This window comes from Coloeus monedula (assembly GCF_965178545.1).
Source record: "Coloeus monedula genome assembly, chromosome: 8".
NCBI classification, from domain to species: Eukaryota; Metazoa; Chordata; class Aves; order Passeriformes; family Corvidae; genus Coloeus; species Coloeus monedula.
This window is the reverse complement of record NC_138788.1, coordinates 5,915,747-5,939,279: the sequence shown is the minus strand read 5'-3', so window position 1 is coordinate 5,939,279 and position 23,533 is coordinate 5,915,747.

Sequence of the window (23,533 nt, the reverse complement as noted above, 5' to 3'; positions counted from 1 at the left end):
TGGGCATACCTGAAGCTGCTTTCTGTTCAAGTTACAAAGCATTATCTACTTTTCTTTGCAGAGTATCTTAATACATAACAACCAGTAAGCACCATACACAATACCTTTACATTTGCCTATAGCCTATCATAGCTACTACCATCACCATATTATAGTCATTATTATCCAATCACAAGAGTAAGTTACAATTTAAGCTTACAGTGGAAAATTCTTAGACCTTTCTTCTTCTTGCTACATGAACATTTCTTGTTTGCCTGCCATATCTCTCTTTTTGGTAAAGGCATGTTTTCTATTTACTTATGCTCTTCTTGAGACTTACTTACTTGGTGAAAAACATGTCTTTGTTTGTAGTCACATACCTTTGTCCTGCTCCTAAAAATCTCCTTCCAACTCATCTCCAACCTTTGCCTTCTCAGTTACTCAGCGATCAGTGTTTCAGCAAAACATCTTTTACTCTATATCAAAACTTGCTTTCATTTCTACCTCATCCCCAGCTTCTACATTCACAGACCTTTCTGCCAAGCCTACATACCTCTGAAACTTTCTTACCAAACTTTCATCCTCCCCAACACTCCTGCTTTCAGTCCTGTTTAGTAACAAATAAGCAAGAAGAAAAGTTGGTAACATAAAACAAATATCTATGTTGTTAGTGGGCCCATGGAGTTTGAGAAATGTTCTCAGGAAGTGAAGCAATAAAAGATTTCAAGGTGTAAACCAAGGAATTACTGTGGGATTTGTGGAATGGGCTTCAGACTGTTTGCCTATGTATGCTCTATCTGTATTATCAGAGATTACAGAGATTATGACAGTGTTTTATAATGCTGATTGTTATCAGTGTAAAAGAGACCCATAAGCGTAGGTGATCCTTGTATTGCTTTTTGTAAGGGGTTCCGGAAGGCTTGGGAAACGTTATAGGCTGAAATTTGGAAAATGTTTTGAGTCAAAAGTTCAAAGGCTTGTTTTGACCCCTGTAATAAATACATTATTTTAGGTGAGATTAACTAAGGTGGAGAAAAAGGAGCAAAGAGACCAGAACACACTGTGAGCTACGTTCTATTGGTGCTTGTTCAGTGTAACTACTGCAGCCAAATCAGCCTAAGACCACTGGACCTAGCAAAGGAGTACAGACCCCCATGGATTCAGGCTTGTACTTGGAAATGGAGAACTTACTCTTTAGGATCAGTTGTTTTTCCTTTCAACTTTTTAAAATTCAAGATGTTTTATGATTATATGACATGAATATTTTAAAGCAATCCTAAGAAGCACAAAGTCACGACTCATGTCCCAGCATGTGCTTAACTTGGCATATGGTTTATGTTTCCTTGAGGTTTCTTTATTAGCTCATGAAAAAAAGCAGTGGTACTTCTGTGCATGTACAATTCAGAAGGTTTAAATTCTGTGTTTTTTGAAGGTACAGTATAGACCAGTGTGTTCAGTAGACTCATCTTATGTAGTTGATAAACCTGCTTTTTTTGGGCAGGTTGTTTTTTTGGGTTGTTTTGTTTTTTTTTTTTTTTGCTTTGTTCTTCAACAAGTCAGTGAAAATTGAAATAGGCTGGTAGTAAGCCAAACAATAAAACATACGTGGACATTTATTGATAGCAGTGCCCCTTCTCTGCTCAGTCACAAAGATAATAGAAATGCTCACGACATAACCTGAAAATTTTTTCCTGACCCTTTGCCATTTAGGAATTTCCCAGCCTTGTAGTAGATGTTCATTTGTCTTTCCCACTTCTCTGTAGGTTTTATATTACTATTTTTTTTCTTTATTTTTTGTAAATAACATAGTACCCTTTATGTGTATAATGGAGATTTTTGACAGTTTCATATATATTGAAATCTTTCATGAGGAAATGATTTCGTATAATGGGGTTTATGTTGTTAGGATCAAAATTGAGCATATACTTTTGATCTATTTTGTAAGCAGCACCATGAAAAGAATTCACCCAAAATGTCAAAACCCAATGTTGTAAGCACTATATTTTCTTACTTCTTTCATTTTCATCACAGATTTTTCACTGGAAGGGAGAGCTAAAGAATTCTATAACTTACAGCATCTTTGCGGTGGGTGACATTTAGCTCTGTCTGAAGGAGTTGTGAGGTACCAAACAGGGAGAATAAAGGAAAGCCCCAGGCGGGTGAAGGTGGTTTTGCACTGAACTGTGCCAGGGTGGGCTGACTTCACAGCTCTGGTGGTCTGGGTTGTGCAGAGAGAGCATCGTGAGCACTGTCTGCAAGGTCAGGCTGACCTTTCTGGAGCCACGTGTAGCTTATGAGTCTTGCTGCTCTTCAGGCAAGCTTAGAGCATAGTGTCAAAAAAGCTATATTTTTTTCTGCAAGCTACTATCACAAATGCTTTCACTTTGGGCTCTTACTTTCTGCTGTATTGTCTGCAATCTGGAAAGGATCCAGATGGAAAGATCTTCCCTGAAGATGTCCAGGGTAGTAAAATGAACCACTGTAGTGGAAAAAAAAAAAGTTTGATTTTTACCTCTCTGGTTTTACTGCTTCCTGGGTTTGGAGTCTGCAGAAGGTCTACCATGTCTGACTATTTGGCTCTTTGTTTTGTATCACTTGAATAAATGAAAGTTCTTGTTATATTTCACATAGCAACCCTGAAAGGATCAGGAAAAAGTGACCAATCTCAGAAAGTAAATGACAGAAAAAATTTTATGAAAAATCAGGCTCTGTTTTCTTTTTCTTTCAGTTTTTTCCAGTGGTCTTCAGGAAGTGAAGCAGCTGCTGAGGAGGATTGGCCAGTGAAACAAGGGGTTTTTTTTTTTTGGTTGGGTGTCCCGCCTGCCTCTGCAAGTGTATGTGTTACTTCTCCACTTCAGGTCTTTCAGCTTCATTTTAGCCATGGGCAGTGCTTGTTATTTTTACCACTTAGTTGATCTATTTCAGTTGAAAAAAAAAATGTGAAGAGCTTATTTAGTCCTTTCCAGGGAGCTGCTGGTTAAGGAGGAGAATCATTTATTGCTATTGCTGGAGCATAGAGTAAAGGAGAATTACACTGGGATTTGTGCATAATTAGAGATCTGTGAAGGGACAGAGCCTTGAGGAAGCTGGGTAGGTCATGCCTTGTTGACGTAATGGAGAGAGCTAGCTCTGCCCTTTTGCTTGAGACTGACTAACAGCAGGATAGCTGAAGCATGTTCTTAGTGTCAGCATGAAAAAAATGCTCCAGTGAAATAGAATTGGAACAGGGACAAATGGGCTGACAGCAGTGGGCAAATCTGCTGTGGCTTTTAAGATGTTCATAGAAGACTTGAAAGGGTTGATTGTAAATGCAACGTTAGGGATTTAAATTGTGATGTGCCTCCCACTCCCCAGCTTGCCAGCTCTGGTTCTGCAGCCTCTGCTGAGCCCTGGACTGGGAGCAATGTCCCCCTCTGCCATCTGGGGCTGGGGGCTAACAGAGGGGAGCAGGCTGGTGGAGCAAACAGGAATGGAGCACTGGATAGCAGTGATTCAGCAAAGGGACATATGCCCCCGGTGGTGCTTATATGCATCATCAAGGTTCTTGTAACAGAGGTGAGCTCAAAACTGGGTCAGCTCCCTCTGCTGACTCTCTTTGTCTTTTAAATCGTATTCACAATCTCTAGCTCTTGCCACTGTTTGACTGGCCAAAACATAGTTATTGGAGGTCAAGAATTTTAATCAGGAGAAAGAACTGGTTATTTTAGAATCATTTGTAAGACAAATTCTGCCATTTTAACAGGCAGAAGAATTCTGTGGCTCTGAGAACTGGTAAACAGCTTCTTTAGAAGCTTGGTAAGGCTTGGAGAATTGGGAGGTGCAAGATAGAGAAAGAAAAGAAAGGAGCATCCAGCACCAGAGATACAGGGGAGAATTACAACATACTAGTCCTCTGACAGTCTGATGTGTGAATGTAACCTGATTTTTTGTCCGTAGAATAAAAATGAATTTGGTGCTTGTTATTTTGATATGAAAAATGAGTAAGCTTAAAGAAAGAGGAAGATCTCTCTCGTTTCTCACTTTTCCTCATAAAATACTGATACATCAGTATTGATCTCATTATGCTTTTGGCTTTCCCTTGGGGCTCTTTGCTTTATATACTATAACTTAAGAAATAGCTCACTTGCCATGTGTAATATATAGTAAAATGTGATGCTGTGAAAACACTTAGATCTTGAATTTTACTGTAATACATTAACAATTTAGAAGTTATACAGTGAAAAACAGTGGGTGGGTTGGGTTTAGAGATCTTACCAAAGAATTCTGAACTATCATGTTGGTTTTTTGTGCTAGGGAACTTGGTTGAAGGTGAAGTATACCCTTTCTTTCTCAGTGACAAAGATTTGGGGTTCTGCCTCTAAAAGTCAATCTAAATCATAGGATGTGACCCAAAAACTTGTCACTTGCTTGTAATGGTGAAAGAATTCCATTTCACGTTGTCGACTTTTCATTACTCCCTGTGTCACAAAAATTGTTCACTTCAAATCTCCTGTGTTCCTGAGCTGAATTAAATTGGCTGGCTTCTGGTTTGATGTAGTATTTGCTCTTTGGTTGCTGTTGTTGTCTTTTATCCTCTGAAGGAAGTTAAAGTGGAAATACAAGTGAATGTGCTTTTCAATAATGAGAGGGAGGAAAGCGTACTTCATACGAGAACAAAAAGCAATTGCAGGAAAGAGCAATTTCTCCCCATTTGAAGAAAGAAACCTCAAAGAAATAAATGTTTTCATGAAAAAGAGAATAATCTGTAATCTTAGTCTTTCATCTTCCACTGCAGAGCTTTCATCAGTAGCATTCCCATCCTATCTTATTTTCTAAGCAAGAATTAACATATAATAAATTAATAACAATATTATATGTTAAAGTGAGTAGTTGTGTCAGCCACTCAGGTATGAACACTGCCTGGCTTTGAGGAGAATGTTGTTCAGTTGCTTCTCTTGGAAGATTGATGGCCAAAGCAGCAATCTGTTGGTCAGCATGTTCACGGTGTCTCACCAGGACAGTCTCACAGCCTTCACTAAGGCTGACAAATAGATCTTGACATATTGAGAGATGGTTCAAATGCAATGACAGCTGGGAAATAATAAGAATTTTAGAGAACATGACCTATGAAGGATGAACGAATGGGGTTGGTTTCTGCTAAAGAGAAGGGGATGAAGGGGATTGAGGGGGCAGCTTATGGATACTTAAGTGGTTGTTGGAGACAGAATAGTAATTGCTGTGCTACTGCTAGGCTGAGGAGCAAGGCACTGGACTTGTGGTGCTACTCCGTTTGTTTCAGTTAGGAAATAGCAAAATGCCCCCATTTCAGTGGTAGATTTAAAAGGGTGTAAGGTTACCTGCGGAAGTTGTATGAGCCTTTAGGGATTTTAGGAGCATGGCAGATGAACATCTGGTGATGTCAACTTATTTGATACTGAATCAATGATGGAGTCTCCAGAAGTCATTCACAGTACACCTTTGTATCATTCAGATTATATGTAAAACAAAAATGGTGGAAAAATACAAATTGTATAAAAACCAATTGTGACTCTTGTGAGGACTGTGATTTAATGCCCTCCTGTTGCAGCGGGGATTACTGCAACAAGTATATTTCAAACCAGGAGTCCCGTGGAAACCGAAGTAGATATGGACAGATTCGTGGTAGATGTTTCAGAGATGTTTATTTCTCCAGCCGCATGGCCGGGGCTCTGCTCAGGAACTCCCCGGTCACGGGACCCCAGGGTCCTTGGCCACACCGGGAAACACAAACCAACCAGTCGGGAATGAGGCTGACCAGGGACAGGGAGACCCCGTGCCTCCCCCCCAGGGCCCATCTCCCAGGGCTCCATGGCAGGGGAGGGACCCCAACATCTCACCCGTTTTATTTTAATAAAAGGAGAATGAAAACAACTGGATAAACATAACAAGAACAGTTTCAAGACAAAACAAGCCACCCTCCTGAGTCTTTAAATGTCCAAACAGATTGTCTGGAACATCTTAGGGCTGACAGAAGGGAGACAGAACTCTCCGGGCATGCTCTGTGGGGAAACTGAGGCAGGAGAGGGTTTAATTTCCTCCCTCCCCCTTTTCATCTCCCCCCTCGGTACCGGAGAGGAATTGTAGGGAAATGGAATTGTATAGGGAAGCCATGGGGTGAAAAACGGATTAGGAATAAACTGGGGATAGGGCAAACTTAGGAAGGGGTTCATATTGGGTATAGGGTAAAAGGGGGAAGTAGGCTGTGGGTAGGGAAGTTGCTGGAATGGATATTGTTTATAATTCTGTGCATAACGGCTGCCTTTGACTGGAATACCCCCAGGCCCAGTAACATTTGCTGCTTGTAAACCCTTCTTTCCTTGCACTATATCAAATTGTACAACTTCCCCATCTCCTACACCTTGCAGGTAATTTTTAGGGTTATTCCTTTTAATGGCAGTTCTGTGGATGAATAAATCTTCGCCTGTATCATCTCGTGTTACAAATCCATAGTTGTTTTTTACATTGTACCATTTCACAGTTCCTGTAACTTTCGTGGCTACAACTCCTCCTATCATGTGCTTGCGTGCTCGTCGTGGCTGCCGGTCCCGCGTGGCCGCCGCCTCGCCGACTCCGACGTCTCGGCCGGGCCCCCATGCTGTGGCTGCTCCGGTGCCTGTCTGGGCTCTGCGCGGCCCCGCGTTGCCATCGCCGCTGGCCCCGTGCCCTGTGAGCGGTTCCGCTCGGCCAACTCCACGCTGCTTTGAGTGTGGCCCCGTTCCGGCTCGGTGCTGCGCTGCGCGGCTTCTCGTGTCGCTGTGGACACCGCCGCTTCTCCCTCCGCAGGGCTCTCCGAGCCGTGTGCTCAGAGCGGGCTGCCACGCCGATGCCCGGTTCCTGGCTGCTCGTGGCCCACGGCACCCGCGGCGCCTGCGGCTTCGCTCCCTCACTCACAGTTGAGTGGCCGGGGACCCCGAGACAGGGATGGGGTCCGCGATAAGGCGCGCGTTCCCGAGGGGGCCGGGGGCACCCAGTGCAGGCACCTCTGCCGGCACGGCTGCAGTTGTGTGCTCCCGGGATGGCGGCCGCGCAGTCTCGGCCACGGGATTAGTATGATCCTCTGCTTTAGGGGTAATGGGACCATACAAATGCTCCTCAAGGGCTTCCCTGATTATAAGGTATGCACGGCAAGCTTCTCTTTGATCCCATATTTTATCCCAGATCTCATCCCAGAAACACCCCTCACAAGATACAGGAGGTTCGATATTAAAAAGTAAGTCTCGAGAAATACAGGGGAACCTTTTGAAAAGCCAGATGAAAAAGTGTTCTAGATCTCCCGGTTGCATTACTCTTTTGTTTTGTTGTTCAAGGATTCCTTTTACTTCTAGATACATTTTTCTCTGTGGCTCAGAGAGCCCCATTTCCCACGATTCTTCCATAGTCCAGAGAGAATATCCAAACCAAGATGAGAAGAGAGAGGTCTAGAGTGGTTATTTTACTCACGAATCTTCCTCAGGGATCGGTATCTTGCCCGCATTCCTCCACCAGTTTGTTGCAGCGGGGATTACTGCAACAAGTATATTTCAAACCAGGAGTCCGTGGAAACCGAAGTAGATATGGACAGATTCGTGGTAGATGTTTCAGAGATGTTTATTTCTCCAGCCGCATGGCTGGGGCTCAGCTCAGGAACTCCCTGGTCACGGGACCCCAGGGTCCTTGGCCACACCGGGAAACACAAACCAACCAATGGGGAATGAGACTGACCAGGGACAGGGAGACCCCGTGCCTCCCCCCCAGAGCCCATCTCCCAGGGCTCCATGGCAGGGGAGGGACCCCAACACCCTCCTGCTCCCCCTCCATTGTATGAGTGCCCATGCCCATCTTTATTGGGAGCCTTTCTGCTGATACTGTGGAAATCCAACTCAATGCAGCTGAGTGCGTTCTGTTTCCCCCTTCCTTTTGCACTTCATATGCTTAGGCAGGAGAGTTCTTTAAATACAGAGATTTTGAGTATTTCAAGCCTCACGTGTTCCCTATTCAAAGTTATGAAGGAAGAAAAGAAGACCTTATTGCAGGCATGACACACAAAATTTACCATGCTTTGGCTGACAAAGCATGACATGCAAAAACTGCCTTTTATTCTCATCTTCCAGATTTTTTTTGCCCCTTAGTGGTTCAGTGACTAGCTGTGGAAAGTAATGAAAGTATTTTTTTTTCTGATAAAAAAATCAGGACCCTTTCACCAAGCTTTACCTGAAGGCTTATGGAAAGCTACGGTCTAAGGGGGTAGCTGAGACTAACAAACAAATGCGTAAAGATGTAAAGAGTTTCCTGCTTGTCTGAGAAATCAGACTTCTCTGATTTAAATATTTAAGTCCACCTTTACTCTCATGACCTTGATCTTAAATTTGTCCTTTGAGTCTTTAGAACATTCTCCCATTTCCCTGAAAGACAGAACCTATCTTACAAGATTTCCATACATAACTTCAAGCAATTTACATAGAAATGTCAAGGTAAAGCTTGCAATGGCTTTACCTTAGGGGCTCACATATGGTAAACAAAATACAATAGGAGTTGGGTAGTAAAATATGAGCGTTCATGAGCTCAAATAAGCATTTTCTATCTCCCTAGTAAAAAGCTTTGTTTAAATTAATAATTTTATTGATCATTACCTGGCATAAAATGACAGCTGTAGAATGTGCTGAGAATTGAAGATGACTTAGTTGGCCTGTTGTAAAGCAAATTAATATTGACAGTATGTCTATTTTTCCATGTAATTAAGCAGTAATAATCAAAGCTCAATGCTTTCCTTGGAGATTAATGATGACTTTCAAAATTAATGGTGTGAGGCAAAAGCAAGGATCATTAGCTGTAGCAAATTGTTAAGAATCCAGAAAACACACTGGGCTGAATCATTCAATTTGTTTTATGATTACTTAAATACTGCTTTTTCCTCTATTTATTGAGGAAAAAAAAAGGATATTCATACATGCTAAATAGTTCAAGATTTAACAGTTTCATAGTAAGCAGCCAAATGAAGAGTAGGCTCTTGTCCAGCCGTGGTCACGTCTGAGAACAATCTTAGTAACTGTTTCTGGCACTGTTACCTGAAGTCTCTACTTTTCGCTCTTTTCACCACACGGATTCTAGGATTAGTACTGGTACTTAGTCAAGTCACTCTCACATATGAAATTACTCTCCTAGTAGGTGATAAAAGCAAAACTACCATGTGGTGTTTTCAGGATCAAGTCCCACACAGGCCTTGGTGCGTGGTAAAGGAACCACATCAGCACTTCTACTCTACTTGTGCTTAGTGGGAGAGACATTTCCAAAATAACTTTTTTCTTTTTTAATGCTAAACCTTCGTTATTAATGTTTTCAGACCAAGTAGTGGACAGCAAAAAAATGTAGCAGACACTGGCCATCTGGGTCTTTGCTCCCAGGGAGGTGCAATAGCATTTACTACGCCTTCTACAAATGATGTTCTGCAGGTGTTGAGTTGAATCTGGCACTCACTGCAGTCAATGGTGTAAATGCCATTAAGTTCTTTGGTGCAAAATCAAGATGAAAGCTCTTCCTTTCCCTCTTTTTTTCTTTCTTGCAATAGCACAAATCAGAAGTAGTTTAGTTGAAATCAATGAAATGACATCTCCAAGAGGTGACTCAAATCTAAGCTATTGCCAATTCATGCTACGTACCTGCCACACTTCACGATGGGAATACTCCTCTTTCAATTAGATGTGCTATGAGAAAAATCCTTTTTACTAAAGCTTTTGAAGTGGGGGTAATGATTGAGATTTTAAAAATGCTTCCAGAATTGCTACTTATGTTTTAGCTGTGGGAGGTAGACAAACACCCTTTGCTCCTTAGTTTGTCTAGGTAGTAGTAACTGGACACCAGTATTCCATAGTATTTGCGTTAACCTCCTATTTTGCACATTCCTTTGCACTGACTGCAAGTGGCAGCTTTAATAACGAATAACCAGAAAAGAGCAATGTCTGCAGACAGCTGTAGTGTGAAAGACACAAGTATCTCTAATACTAAAATGCCTGATTTTCACCTAAAAATGTTGAACTCTTCTATATCCGGCATATTTATCTTGTGCTTGGGCAGCTCGGCTTATGTTTGAGAAATTAAAGAGAAGCCTGTTTATCCATGTATTTCTTTAGAACTCTAATTCTCTTTGAAGACCAGAATAAATCAATAAACTAATTCGGAATGGTTTCCTGTATAACACAACCAAGCATGTTGCAAAGCCAGACGGGTGGATTAGAGGGTGTGTGGAGGTTGGTTTGTTGTTTTACTTTCTTCCTGAACTAATTCTTCATTACAATTTGTTTCTTTATATTTTGGTAGAAGAGTGAAAAAACAGAAATGATCTGTAACTTACTGAAAACCAGCCAATAAACCATTCCCTTTATTATTTCTGTAAATGTTACCTTTGTTTTGATCTTCAAGTGTAGTAGTGGAACAGAACACAGGTTTTGGCAATACTAAAAGCAAGATAGTACAAAAATTATGTTTTCTGCAGCAGATTGCATAGTATACAGTGGAATCCTGCAGAAATTGATGAATACTTGTATGTGAAAATGCTAGAAGCCTTGGAAAAAAGTCTTCTCTTTGATCACAGTGTTGATATCCAGTCTCATTAACAATCACGTAAAATGATGTGCTGTGTGGTTTTGGTTTGTTGTACAGCTTTCTAATATTTTGATTTTTGCACATACTCTTTTGTGGCAGTCCATCGTGATGATGTTCCTGTAAGATTTTTGTTCTTCATGGCTGTTTATTGCAGCATAGAGCAGTTGCTGAGAGCTTTAACAGGTGTCTGGTGGAACTGTCTGGAGTCACAGAAGTAAGCAGCAGCATTTTACCTTAGGTTTGTAATCCATTTGTAAACGCCTGAACATTGTCATCCTGTGCTTTTTAGGAGGAAGGAAAAACTGACCCAGACCATTATCTGCTTTGTGGTGCTGGAAATGCAGTAAGGAAAAGTTAGGGGAAGTCTGCATGGGTCCTGAGTCTGTCTCCCAGTGCAGTGATGCATGGTCTTGCTGCTTTATTTGCTGTAGACATTGCTAATATTGTACAAGCCCACTGAAGCAACATGTGGCAAAACAAATTGTCTGTAGTAAAGCAAACCTCAGTCTAGTGTTGGTGTGGAACTCCAGTGTGGCACAAGTTTTCTTGCAGTGTTGAGAACAAATGGGATCGTGTGACAGCCAGATATATCTGTATTGCAAGTGTCCTGTATTTTGCTGCACTGCTCTGGGGCATGAGAGTACCTAAGAAATGTGCGAGCACTGGGCAGAGCATAGTGCTAACAAACAGAAAGGCTTGAGCACATGAAGCTTCCTTTTCTCTAGACCAAAGTAACACTGGGAGAGTCTGGATAGAGCTAAATTCAGAGTACTCCAACAAGAGAATCTGCCACCCCTCTACTTACATTTTTTCCTTCATCTGAACTGCTGTACTGCTTTAACTCTGCCAGGTGTATTGGCTGTGGTGAGGATGCAAAGTTGTTACACAGCTTCACGAAAAGACAGCTGTTTTACACTCACACTTCACTTTGGGTTACCCCACAGACATTACCCTGTGTGCACTGTGGCTCAGAGAATACAGCCTCTGAACAAAAAGGGAACATGTAAATTCCTCTGTTCTGTCTGTTAGTCACTGAATTCAATCAAGTGATAAAAAGGGAAGGTTAATGCAACTGCTTTTGCATGTTGTACAGAAGTACAGAAACTCCAGATGTCTACCCTGCAGCATTTCGTGGTGTGAGAGCAGTGCTGCTATCAGCTCTCTAAAGGTCACTAATACTCACAGCTGCTCCCATCTGTCCCCAGACAAACGAGTGCCCTCTCTGCTGTTGGGATGGAGGAGAAACGTGTTCACAGGGAGCATTGTAGAGACTGCAAGTTACTGCCTTGTAAAGGGGGATAAAATCTGCTCCTGCCCTGCAAACACAAGCTTGTTGGGGTCCCTCCCCCCGCCGTGCAGCCCTGGGAGAGGGGCCCTGAGGGCACAGACACGGGGTTTCCCTGCCCCTGCTCAGCCTCGTTCCCGTTGGTTGGTTTGTGTTCCCTGCGCGGGCAGAAGGACCCTTGGTCCGGTGACTGGAACAGTTCCTGGGCACAGCCCCGGCCATGCGGCTGGGGAAATAAACATCTCTGAAACAGCTAGCAAGAATCTGTCTGTCCATATATATTTCCTTTCCACGGGACTCCTGGTTTGATATATGTATGTTGCAGGATCCCCACTGCAACACAAGCTGTGGAAGAGGTGTGAGCAGCACTGGTGTGGCTGCCTGTTAACCTGCTGGAAAACACGAAGGTTATTCAGTGAATGCTGGCACAGTCCTTCCTTCTGAGTCCTGTGAGATTCGACTTGACTTTTCAACCCCCTAGACTGGCTATATTTTAAGTACAGTTAATTAGGCTCTTGTACCACTCAGGCATAACTGCTAGGTCCAAAGCAACTTTGCTTTTCTTCTGTCACTGGAGCTTTCTGCACTTAGCTCTGAGAACTTTATGCCACAGAAATGCTTATCTTCATTGCCCTTCACTACCACAGCTGACAGCTCTCTCCTGGAAGTCAGATCAGAGATTCTTGCTCTTCTTGTGAAACACTATGCCATGTTCCCTTTTAGACTCTTCTCAGCTCCGTGGAAAAGCAATACAAGTGCCCCTAAACTCCTAGTTGGCAATCGTTGTACAGTGAGACAAGACTGTCTGTTTGGTTGTCAGAAACTTTGTTGTGTGTTCAGCTCATGGCTGAGAATGAATAGGATTTCAGTAAAGTCTGTGATTTCAGTACAGTTGAGATAGTGTCTTCACTGCTGTGGTATCCACTCTGTTATGTGATAGTAAGACACATTTCATTTTGAAATTTGTAGTTTTCTAGTGGTGTCAGTAATACAACTGCTCGCTGAGACGTTCACCATGCAGACAAATGTGCTTTGTTCCTCATTCATTATCTTGCTATGAGATATAAAGATGAATTTATCCAGATACTTCAAACAGAATCATTCTCTCTTGTTGAGTCTCATAGAATTCTTTTCCCACCGTTAAGTTTTACTGCAGCAGTTTCCACACCAGGAATTTAATGTAAGTAGTTAAGCAGTTTTGGTTTTCCTAATTTAAAAAAAAAAAAAAAAAGAGTTTAATTCTTCTCTTGTTACAGTAAGTGATATGAATATTCGATGACAGTATTATGACTAGCGTGTGGGTCTAGGCTGCTGCAAAGCTATGCAGTTTTTTTATCACCTACTAAAGCTATAGAAACACCTATTAAAACTATAAAATCGAAACATTAGAAAATGAACAGCGTATCCACACCAAGTGTAGCAGTTGTTCTTCGTTTGAGCCCTCTACATTTTCTGCATTGAAATGGAAATTTGCCAGAAAACCAACTTTCAGGCCTTGGCTGTGATCATTGCTCATGCTAAACTGCTATAGAGATGTTGGGAAACACAGCACTGGGATCAGACTGCATGGATTATTTGAGGTAGAAGAACTACATGGCATTTTTTTTTATTGATGGTAAGCCTTTCAAACTTTCTCCTCAGGATTAAGGAAAGACTAGAATTGAAGTTTTATTACTTTTTTGAATGAGGAATGGTAAGTGTCTTTTCAAAAGCTTCATTAAGTTTAACGTGGAAATTTGATAGTTGTGTAGATGAATGTTACAGAAGTTGATATTTTTTGGACGAATTTGAAAATCAGGGTGCTATCTCAAGCCATTATGCAAGTGAGAAAATGAACACAAATTTGGTTTTTTTTTCATTTATTTTGCCTTTTGCCCGATGTGATTGTTGCTCCCAAGTCAGTGATTACATAAAAACTCTTTTGCCTCAGGTCAAGATCAACTTCTTGTCTAGCAAAGTCAGACTCCAAAACTTTACAAAAAAAGCCATTTGTACCAGTTGCTTATCTGTATTGTTATGGCAAATGTTAACAAAGACAGTGACTTGGCAGTTTTACATGATTTTTTTAAAAATTCATTTTATCTTTACGAGTGATTGTATTAGAAGTCAGCAGTATTCCTGTACACTTTCATGGGGAATTGTACGTAGCCTACACATTTTTGAGTATTTCAGAGTTGGTAATCTGCCCGAAGCTCACTTGTCAACATTAGTCTCCAGCTTCTCTGCCTGGCACCTGAACAATGTACAAAAGGAAAAGTAGATGCTGGAAATAAAGTGTGTGATCTGTGAGCATTTGTTTCACATGGGTCTGTGCCCGGGAGAGGCTGCTGCTCGTGGCCAACTCGCAGCAGGTGGGGATGTAGTCTGGGGAGGCAGAGGGTGATGCTCAGACTCCCTGTGCTGGCTGCCTGCTCTGATGCTGCATGCTGGGATTTGCACCATCTGATCATTGCAGATCATTATGGAGTCTAACTCTCTGCTTTGCTGCCTCAAATAACACTTTAGCCTTGCTGTTAACTTGTGACTTTTCCCAGAATTTTACATCTGACTTTTGAATGTTATTTTAAATATTAATTTTTCTGACTGGGATGTGCCTTGCCATCCCTCCAGTCCTTTTTGCCCCAGAAATAAAATACAGAGTTGCAGAATGCATTTGCCTCACTTGAGTTGTTAATTAACAGCTGTGTATTTGTAGATGGTCTGTATGCTACAGTGAAGGGAGAGCTGAATTTGCTCTATGGTCCATTGCTGCAAACTCAAAGAAACAAGCTCAGTTATGGAAGAAAGCCATGGCAATTAACATCTTAGCCAGGGAGAAATATCAGACAGATTTATGACTGCATTGGATGGATACTTGAGAGAATGCTACAGACAAGGGTAAAAGAGATTTTACAAGTGGTCCTGCATGGCAGGAGCCCTGCCTTGGGCAGGAATGGCCCGGTGGAATACCAGTGGAGAGTTGTCAGGGCAAAGACAGACCCGGTACTTTCTCACTCCATTTGCAGATCATCACCTTTTGGGGCATTAGAAGCAGCTGTTATGTCAGTGCTGTGGTTGTGGAAGTGTCCCAGCTTTGGCATGTCTGAGCAGGACCACTTCCTGGCCCTGCCGTGCCCCCAGGCTGCTAACGGGTTTGAAGAGCTGGTTGCATCCTGGGATGTTTGTGTAAGAGCTGATGGCAGGGGAAAGGATAGCTTTGCCAAGGCCTTGACAGTGAAAACAAGTAGCATAAGTCTGTGCTAGAGAAGTGGGAACAAGTAGAAAAACAGTGTGATGGGAGTCAATGACAGGTGAGGACAAGTTGTTGCATGTATCACAGAAGGAAGAGCATGTCTCCAGTATGCTGCTGAATGTTGAATGAGAGCTTGGTTGAAGATTGGGACTACATGATCTTTCAAGTTGGTATTTTAAGAGGTGTTACGCAGGAAGAACTTGCAATGTTTAGATGTAGTCCGAGTGCAAAGATGAGGAGGGATGTTAAATTTTTTCTGCAAGTTCTTGATCAGAGCTCTGCCTTTAAAGTCTCTTTAAATAAGACCCACAGATCTGGCCTGGTATGGCTTTTGCTGGAAGGTGAATTACCCTCTTCTGCTGTCAGGCCCAGTTCTTTTGACAGTCCTGCAGGGTGTTCTGCAGTATCACCATAGTCTGCTCTCAGGGCTCCACCAGAAAGAGCTACATCAACTCTGAATAAGTTTCCCTTACCCTAAAGGAGAATCAAGGTTCACAGCAGGTAACCTACAGCTAGATGAGTGATTTTTCTCTATGAATAGGCCAGCAGATACGGTCTCTCTGATGATAAAAGGGGTGTGTGTCTTCGGTCAGGGTGTTCAGGACTCTTTACAAATGCCCTGAGAGAAGAGACCACAATGGAGCATTTTTGCTGCTGAAATCTGTCATCTTGTTTTCATCTTCAAAAGCAGCATATGCTTTGCGTGTGTTCTTTGTTCCTTTTTCCAGGAGAGAAGTGGAAGGAGTGTGGGTTGAGTGATCATGACAGACCATAAAATCTTTCCTAGGTATGAGGGGCCACCATACATTCCAATGGTCTATCATATACCACACATGCTCTAAGCTCTGAGCTCAAGCAATGCATTTAGTCCATCATTGCCCCTTCAAAACAGTGCAAAGCAAAAGGAAGTGCACACAGTGATCACAGAACTGTTAAAGATTTGGTCAGACCTGATGGCCAGCTTTTTAGCTTTAGTGACAGGCAGCAGCACAGTGATGGTGTTCATTTACTGCCATGAGAAAGTCATGTACAGGGGGACTTACCTCTGCTTCCTGCATGGCTACAGGGGGGAGAATGTCTGTATTGGTCTCAGCATCAAGAGCAGCTGTGATTTCTGCACTCCAGAGAGCAGAAATTCTCCTTTCAATAATTAACTGTTGGCAAAACCACATGCCTGCAGCCTTTTTTCTGCTTCCTCCATGTAAATGAGCAAGCCATATGTGTTGGGAAAGGAGCATGTGGGAAGATGTGTATTGCTGCTGTTCCTAATCTCCATGTCACCAGTGCTGCAGTTTAAATCAGATGAGGATCTGATACAATAGGCTGGCCATATGGAGTTTGAGGAAAATACTGTACTGCCCATTTTGACACTTTTCAGCATAGATTCTTACTACCCAGATTTTGCATCAGCACATTTTGTGTTCTTGCTTAAGAGCAACTGAAACTGTCCTTGTTTATTTGAATGAAGGAGAAGGCTGCATACATAACTGTTCTCTTTATTAGCTAAATTCAGCAGTTATTCACTGCCTGCTTTTGTCCAAAAGAAAGCGGGAAAATTTATTCCTCTGGCTGTTTCAATTCTGCTTCAGTTTCTCTGCCAGATTTTCTTTTGGCATCTGCACAAACAAGTTCATGATGGCAGAGAAGATAAATGGGAGACTGCTATCCTGACACAGGCAGTCTTTGGTAATGCTGTGCTTCAGTGTCAGTTGTTGATGGTATCCAGTGATCAGAGATGGGCAGCTCTTGGCTTTGTGGTGAGTTGGGGCTGTTACAGATGAGCTGCAGTTCTGGCAATACCAACACTTGCTGTTCTTTCTACTTGCTTGTGTTCCTTTTAATCTTATAAACTGTGGGTGCCTGTAACTATGGATCTTTCCTTAAACTTTCTTCTTCTTTTTTTAGTTGGGAGTTTTCTTCTATTTGACTTGTTTTTGAGGCCATATGCTTTTGAAAAGTTTTCCTTGACGGATTAGATTTTGTGAGCCTTGGGGATTGTTGACATAAAAGTCTACTAATATGTGAAAGCTATTATGAGCTCTGATTGTGAATTTTGTCTGAATAGTGCTCATCAGGTGAGAAATCACTAAGTGTATTGAATCTCTCTTAAGGAAACAAAGACTCATGAGTAGAAACTGTTCTTAATAATCAGGAGGTGAAGCCATGGAACATAGTGTTTTTTATTGTGGCTGTGAATCTAAACCTATCAGCTGCTGAAATGAGACCCTTGTTCCCTTGTATTTGAAAGCTTCAATCGATTCTATACACTGAGCTTTTTTCTGCACAAGCCAGCTTTGTAATTTCCCCAGTTACTTATCTCTCTTTTCAGGTGGTTCTCTTTCCTTTTTTCTCCTTAATTTTTTTTTCTTCCCCTCCCTCCCCCATGTCCACACCTCAAAACACTGGAGGCTATAAGCTGAAGGGAGACATTGAGGCAGATATTGATGTCCATCGAGAAGTGCAGGATGCAGTCCTGAAGCTTTTCATTCTCTTCTTACTTGGGTAACTCTTCAGTTAATTTTCAGAAGTTATTTAACTCAAGGTGTAGTCCTGAAGCATTACAGCATGAAGTCATTAGTCATGAGCAGAATCCTGACATCCTTCTCATGCTTCAGATGATAAAGCCTCTTCTTGCTTAGAGAGCTGGAAGCTGCATTGACACTGTCAAAAACTGACTAGTGTTTGTGCAACAAGAGGCAATGCACCATTTCTTTATTCCTCCAAGTGCCCAAGAAAACTGGCAAGACCCTCCTGTGGTGCTTGTCTCTGCTTTCTTAGGAATGAAAAAGGAGAGCTTTGTTGTTTTTTGTTGCTCTGGAATACCGCCAAAGCATATTGCAAGTGCTCTTCTGAACAGAACATGTGTATGAGTATCTTGCTGCTGCCTCTGAAGTGAATGTGGCAGAGGTCATCCTGGCCTGCTACCATGGTGGTACAGTATGTTTTACAGAACATTGTCAACCCGTGTCATGGAGGAGATGGCTCAAATGAGTGCAGGGATCCCATAAGGAGACTAAATTGTTTAAACCCTGTAGTGAGCAGGCCGAGTGCTGAGAAGTGAACTCTTACTGCCTTTGGTGCATCTTAGAGCTTTCCTGAGCCTTCTGGTGTTGTCTTGACCTCAGAACTTTTTTCTTTGCTATTTTTTGCATTTTAATTTTCTTTCCTTCCCTATGTGGATATTGGAAATGTTTATATCACAAAAATCTATAAAGCCACCTGTGGTTTTTAAGTGCTTTGACTTTCTGCTGTTGCCCTGTTCTCAAGGCTGGCTTGTACTGCCACTGGTCACACTGTGTCACAAGGCATCTGAAAATGTTTGCAGAACTGAAGCTGTTTTTCCTTTGTAGATAAATCAGTGTGTTTGTCCTTTTCTTGGAAGTGGGAGTTACAAGTGTATTACCCTTAGGTGTGCTGCAGTTATTACTTTACTTCCTGCTGAAGTGCTGTAATGAAGAATACAGTTACCATCATGCGTATTTTGAGGAATTAGGAAAATGGTAGATCTCAATTAATGATGTCTGGTACAGATTCCTTTTCTCCCCAGAGCCTTTTCCATGGCCTAATAGCATAGAGTAACTTTAAAGAGGGCATGAGCTGCTTGAGGCTGCCAGAGCAGCATAAAAGAGACGTGAACAGACTTGGGAATTACTTTACTATATACTTTTCTTACATAATCCCATCTTGACCCTTTTTTCCTTACATCACTTTAGTCCTTATCCAGACAAATGCAGAGTTTCTGAAGTGCAGGCTTCACTTGCTAAATAAGGCAAGAGTAACAGAGACCATGGGCATCCAGGCTGAAGGTAAAGCTTTATGATGTTGCTAATAAAAAACATGCAAGAGGGACTGAGAGGCAGGAATAGTTTCTGTTTTTCAGTTTCTCTGAGCTCTCACCTGAAGCTGATGCTCTCTTGGGCTCCCTTAGAGGCTACATTTTTTTGTTAGTCAGAAATTTGCTAATAATCCGGCAGGTTTTTTGGTCTTAAGTGTTTGTTTTCAAGGCAAACAGTTAAAACTATAAACTGATAAATCTTCTCTTAAAACATTCTTGTATACTTTGTCAGTAGCAGCAAAACAAATTCTAAGGAAGAGGCCTGTGCCTCATGGAAGACCTTTCAAACTGAGGAGGTGGTGAATGCCAGAAATGACGCAGTTGATGGCTTTGTCATTGCTTTGAGTCACAATCATCTGTGGTTATGAAACAACTACTTTGAGCTCAATTATGGAATCATTGATAAATCCACAAAAGCTTATGTTTTAATGCTGTAAAAGTGAAAATTAACCCCCTGAAGTCAATTAGTCATAGCAGGATGGAAGTCCTTTAATTACTCCTGTCCTCTGTCTTCTGTTAGTTGTGCCTAAAATACCATGGCTAAACAAAGAGATACAGAAGCCTTTTTCACGTGAAGCCTTTCCAGCTTGGCCCTGGGCTCACAGTTCACTGACTTTCGTAATTAATCAGTAATAGACTGATTCTTGTAGGTTCCACTGGAATTTATACATGTACTAAGTACATCACAAGTACCTTATAAAATTTGTTCATGTGGGTCTTTTTATAAATTCGAGAAGTTAACACTTCAGATAGGTGCTAAGTGAGTTTTTTCAGAATCTTGCTGGATGTAACTCCTGTTTGAACATGGTTCTGAAAATCCCATTAGCACTTACTCATTTCTTTCACACTTAACTGTTCAAAACGTGCCCTGTGGGCCCATTGAAAGTCATCTGACCATGTATCTGCAGGGTTAGGATGAGAGCAGGTGAGTAAGGATGGCAAATATTCAATAATTTTTAATTACATGTGCTAGAGCGATTATTAGAAGCTTTTTTTAACTTCACATTACATTGGAGGACTTTATTTTTCATTATTTTGTTACTGCATCAGTTAATCTCTGAAGGAAAACTTACCCCTGATGTAAGATTAATTGATGTGGTGTTTCATACTTTCACCCACTTCTGGACTGCGCTTTCAGAAGCATGAGAGGAAAAAATCTTGTGCCATTGGTTTCAATGGAGCCAGAGGTTAACCCTTGTTGCAGGGAGCAACTTGGTGATTGGGCCCAGTAAGAATATCCATGGTAACTAGCATATGCTCTTGCAATATCTGACATTTATTCATCTAAAGCCATCAAAGCTCTGGTAATAGAAAACAAAACGTTAATTTTCAATTCTGATCCTTTAAATTATGCTGATACATCATAATCTGGGAGTGTTTGTGGGGTGTAATTTAATCATATTTTTTCCACCTATAGATTACGCAGTAGGTAAATTAAAATTGAAGCATTGAGGTGAAGATGTCTTTACCATCATTAACGAAATGATTGTGCAGCATTTACAATTAGTTTATTTTTTTGCATAATGCTGGTGGTACTTAGAGTTTTGTTTATCAACTTCAGTTTATATTATTCATAAGATGAGAGAAATGCATAATTTAATAATATATTCTCTCATGCTCTGTTTTCCAATTTCATAACTTAATCCCTGTGAAACCCTATTAGTTGTGCTCTCAGTGAATATTTATGTCGCATTCACTTGATTTTGGCCTTCATCCTAGTTACAAAGGTTCCTGTAGTAGCATGTGTAAAACCAGGATATGACAAATGGGGTGCTATATCTTGCAGTTAGCTATGTGGAGTTAAAATACCCACTCCACAGCTGATGGTGTTAGACTGACTGCTGCATTCTGTAGTAGTGCAAAAGTATACCTGAAGTAAAAAAATGACCAGATCTTCCTGCAAAAGGCCTGTAGCAACCTCCTATCAAGAATCACAGATGTCACTAGATCAATGAAAGCTGAGCCTCCAATTAACGTTAATCATCAAATCCTGAATTTCACTACTTGTCAAAAGCAATCTCTTGCTCCTCCTTTCTGTATGTATGGGACCTTGTAATTCTGGCTTTAAGATACAAAGAAAGATGAAGTCACAAAAACAGCAGTAGTGGAGATTTAGGTTGGATATTAGGAAAAATTTCTTCACCATGAAGGTTGTCAAGCACTGGAACAGGCTAACCAGGAAAGCAGTGGAGTCACCATCCCTGGAGGAATTTAAGAGACATGTAGATGTGGCATATTAGGGATGTGGTTTAGTGGTAGAGACAGCTGGATACGATGAACTTAATGATCTTTTCCAACATAAATGATTCTGTGATTCTATGAAAAGAAGTCTGAAATATTGTAACTTGTTCTTTTCTTGACCACATTTCTTGGTGTCCCATGTTCTTGGAGTCATATATGCTCTTCTCATGTGCTGTGTGCTATTTTGGGAGACTCTTGAGTGTGACAGAGATACATTCAAGGAGGAGCCATATTGAAGGCGTGTGGCATTCTGAGGATCTTGAGTACTTTTGAGGAGAAGCTGGATTGGTGTCACTGTTGTCTAAAACAAGTGCTGCATTCACCAGGATCTCACCTAAGCCTTCCACCATGCACCTGTAGAGGTTATTGGGAATGACATCTCTTATTCCTGTTGCTGTTGATACACGCATTCATTATTTTGTGATGCCAAGTGTAAACGGAACATCTCAAGGCTGAAGTCTAAAAAGTCTTTTTTTGAACTTTGGTTTCTGCAGTATGCACACACAGCATCCCTCTAATACTGTTACTGCACAGAATCATGTTTGAAATTGCTTCGGTGCTCTCTCTGTACTGCTAATATGAAAGAAATAAAGTACAAACCTGTCATTTTCTGGCGATACACAGTTGGAAGCTGTGAGCTTGCTTGTGTGTCTCAGGGATGGATGTGACAAAGTTACATGTTTCTATTTCAGTCCAATGGCCATTGCTACAGTGTGTTTTCCTCTTTTTAGAGTTTGACTTCCTTCTTTAGTGCCTGTACTCTTTACTTCAGGACAAGGGTTACTTTATGGACTTTGCGTTTTTACTTTGTTTTCATCGTTTGATTTTGTGTAGTGCACAAATTTAAAACCTCAGTGTACAAAAGATGCATAATACTTTGATGAAAGCTTGATGCCAGAACTCTCACCTCTTGTCCTCTGGTCTCTTTCCCTACTCCATCAATGTGCACCTGGCCCAGGGCTTAGCCCCTGGAAGAAGAGTAGGAGTAAGGTGAGCTGAGATTCTGCTTAGAGCAATTAGGAGCCAGCTGCATGCAGGTTCACTCTCAGAATAGGGAGTGCCAGCAGCTCTGGGATTGAAGTTTGATCTCTTCTTTTGCTCAGGCAGGAGCTCTGGGGTCTTTCTCTCACCCAGCATGGAGGGAATATGTTTTTAAACAAGGCTTGGAGAGTCCATTGACTTTCAGTTGAGAATGAAGGTGATAAATGCTTCACTTACTGCAATTTTATTGCACAGAAAAATACTTTATGCTTGAGTTTTCTGGCACCAGTTCCTGTGACTTTTGAGAATAGATAATAACTCATTCTGGAGCTTATTTAATGCTGATGAAAGTGCTGGATTTTAAAGAACTTTCACACTGTCAGGTTGTTCCATAATTGTCTATTGTAGAGTTGTGCATTGATCTGAAGAACACTGGCTGCTCTTGGCTACAGGTGTTTGAATTGAATTCTGCATTGTTATGGAGTAATAGTATGTGAAAAGTTGATTATCCAATTTAAAATAATAAACTGGGGCTGAGATCTTGCATCTCTTGAAGTGAGTGTATGGCTTGTCATCAACTTTACTGGGGACATGATTTCTTTGTTAAAATGAAAAACAAAGTTTGATGTAATTAAAGTAACTTGGAGTGCTGAGATCTATAGAAAGATGTCTCTTCCTGTCTTAGGGTGATGCAAAGTGGATACTTCTTGTTTCAAGCTAAGCAAGTGCCTTTTTGTCCAAGTTCTGTAAATACTCTTATTGGGCTTGCTCCAGGTTTGCTGTGACTAGTGATTCTTCTCATCTTCAGTGCTAACTGGTTTAAAAAATGGTATTATTTTATTAGGCCTATGTGCATCATCTAAGGAAAGGGACAGACAACATTTGACAAAGATGTGGGATTTTTTTCCCTTTATGAATAATTTAAATTCCTTAATTGAAGCACTGAATTTTTTTCTTGAGGCAGGTGAATCAGCTCCTCAAGAAAGAATGGCACCACTTGTGTAGAATGCCATCATTAAAGTGTTCTTCAGGCCTGCCATTTAAATTTGGAAGGAAATCCATTCCCTAAAGGAATAAAAAGGGCAGGATTGATGGCCAAAAAGTCACCAGAGTTAGTCACCAGAAAAATCTTTTATTCATGGAATTAATAAATAAGGGAGAACCGCAAAAGACGTGCTGCTGGGTTTTGTCACAAAAATGAAATAAAAGGAATTGCAAAGCTGGCTCTCTGACAAAATGTCACTTCCAGTTTAAAGGATGGTTTAAAATCGAATGCAAAAACTGCTAATCAGTTTTGTCCTCTTTTGAGTTTGTTTGTGCCTTCTGTGGGTATTTTTAGATCTGAAGGCTTCCTTTATCAGAATATCCATGGAGAGCTCTCTTC